Raw genomic sequence first — 2,757 nt, forward strand, 5'->3', positions numbered from 1 at the left:
TACATTTTGGTAGTAGACCGACCCAGTCTCTATTACGAAGATTCAACGAGAAGATTGAGTAGAGGATTTGCCCCTGAGCCTGACAAACTCTAACGAAACCCAAGGAAAGGATTGACAACCCGTTCACTTGCACGCCGTCGAAGAATTCAATGCTCCATGTTCTCTGTAAACTTGTATCAATTTATATTTCATCTAATAAAGTCCGTTCTATTCGATAGATCTTTATGCAGCACTTATGGTAACCAATCCACTAAAGTGACTGCTGGTGTTTTCATTAAAACGTATTTAATCCAAAATCTTTAGAAGGAAACTTTGTTGAACACTTACGCAAATTATTATCTCGAAAGAGTTTTAATTTGATTAAAGGCAACTATCCCGAAAGGGTTTTGTCGCGTTCAAAGCCAATTAATTAGAGGTTCCGTCATTTATTTCATCTTTATAATTCGTACAAAGTTTAAAGTTGTTTTCTTTGCTTAATGCAAACAAATATACTTGTTTACTTTTCTAAAGTACTAAAACGTTCCTGTTTTGCAAATTCATTTTTAAATCAGAATATTTTCTAACATCTTCATACTCTAATCTAATTCTTATTCTAGCAATTTCAAAACCAAAACCGATTAAACGATTTTCCATATTATAAACCTTAAAAGTAAATTTAACTGATTCAAAAATAAGTTTTGTTGAAAAAACGTTCCCTGTGGGATCGATATCTTTTATTACTACAAGCGTATACCGTGCACTTGCGGAAATCGCTCAACAAGTTTTTGGCGCCGTTGCCGGGGAACGCCAAAATTTTTGACAAAATTTTAAATTTTTCGTGTTTTATTACGAATCTAGGTTTATTCATACTTATTCAAACTTTTACATTTTATTTATTTTCAATTACTAACATATTTATTTTTCAAACTCTGTTTTTTTAGGTAGTTTCGGTTCGTGCGAAATTTCAAGTTCATGCGCAGTTCTCGAAGTTCAGGCACGTCACCAGATCCTATTGACCCAGAAATTGAAAGAACTCTTAAAAAGAACAAGAAAGAAAAGAAAAAGAAAAACAAAACCCCAATAAAAACTAGAATTACCGAGCCAGAAGTTATGGCCACACTTATGGATTACGCCAGGCCAGGAGTGGCCGGTGTAACAAACAGTATAGTTAGACCCCAAATTAATACACATCATTTTGAAATTAAGCCTGCGTTGCTTAATATGTTGCAAAATAATGTAACGTTTTACGGGTTACCTAACGAAAATCCTAATACCCATTTGACAAATTTCTTAGAAATTTGTGACACTTTTAAAATTACTGATGTAACTGCAGAAGCAATCAAACTTCACCTTTTTCCTTTTACTTTGAAGGATCGAGCCAAAGAATGGTTAACTTCTATGCCAGCCGCATCAATTGAGACTTGGGAGCAATTAGCTCAAGCATTTTTATCAAAAAATTTTCCTTTAGCAAAAACCGCAAGAGTCATTAAAGAGTTAACATCTTTTTCTCAAAATGATAGTGAAACTCTTTATGAGGCTTGGGAACGTTTTAAAGAACTTCAACGTTTATGCCCACACCACCAATTGCCCGCTGAACTTTTAATGCAAACATTTTATAATGGACTAAATCCTACAACTAGAGGTTCATTGGACGCTATGTCTGGAGGGTTATTCATGAAGAAAACATCTGCCCAAGCAAGAGAACTTTTGGAGGAGATGGCAATCAACAGCAGTATGTGGCCCGCGGAACGTGGACACGTACCATCAGCAAAACCATCATCCTCAACTACTTCATCAGTTAAAGGTATAATGAATCTTGATCCAGTAGCGATGTTGCAAGCCCAATTTTCTGCCTTGTCGCACAAAATTGATAGGTTTATGGCACCGTGTAATCCTAATGGTCAACCAATCCAAACAGATGTGGATTACGAAGGTATGAGTGAAATTTAACAGGTAAATTTTGTCCAAGGGCAAAACCAAAATAATAACCCTTATTCCAACACATATAATCCTGGATGGAGAAATCATCCTAACTTTAACTGGAGAGACAATAATAATGTTAATCAAAATCGTACTACTAATTATCAAAATCAATCAAGAGATTCGATTAGCACTTTATCTTCTAAAATCGACAAATTCATTGATGCGATGAGCGGAAAAATATGTAATCACGACGATGGTTTTAAACGGATCGAGAATAAATTCGATCAGCTTATTAAAAACCAATCATCTAGCATCCATAATTTGGAGATTCAAATTGGACAACTCGCTAAATCAATTCCATCCCGTAAAGAGGGAAGTCTTCCAAGCCATACGGAAGAAAATCCGAAAGAGCATGTTAAGGCTATCACTCTTCGTTCAGGGAAAAATTACTTAGGCCCGGAAATGCCCGGAAATTCGACCTTACCTAGAACTGATTTATCGAAGCCCAAAGAAGATACATTAAAACAAAAAGATGCACCAATTGAATCTAGTACAAAAACTTTTGTACCCAAACCACATTTTCCACACAAAGTCCGCAATAAGGACTATGACAAACAACTTTTAACATTTTTAGACAAACTTAAGAATTTGCATATTAATTTAACGTTTATGGATGCAATTACGCAAATTCCCAATTATGGTAAATTCCTCAAAGATTTAATTTCAAAGAAAATCAGTTGGGAAGGAATTTCATCCATTTCACTAACGGAAGATTGTAGTTCGATTGTGTCAAGTAATTTGCCCACAAAACTCAAGGATCCCGGATGTTTTACCATTCCATGTAAATTGGGAGAT

The 2,757-nt window shown here is 35.1% G+C and overlaps 1 non-coding gene across 1 annotated transcript; it reads right to left on the bottom strand.

The window, feature by feature from the left end:
* Window positions 1–1,458: 1,458 nt before the first annotated feature.
* On the bottom strand, window positions 1,459–1,565 carry LOC136221035 (small nucleolar RNA R71). Its single transcript, XR_010684827.1, has one exon. It is a non-coding gene; the product is annotated as a small nucleolar RNA R71 (small nucleolar RNA).
* Between the last annotated feature and the right edge of the window lie 1,192 nt (window positions 1,566–2,757).

The sequence above is a fragment of the Euphorbia lathyris genome, chromosome 2 (genome assembly GCF_963576675.1).
Source record: "Euphorbia lathyris chromosome 2, ddEupLath1.1, whole genome shotgun sequence".
NCBI lineage: Eukaryota > Viridiplantae > Streptophyta > Magnoliopsida > Malpighiales > Euphorbiaceae > Euphorbia > Euphorbia lathyris.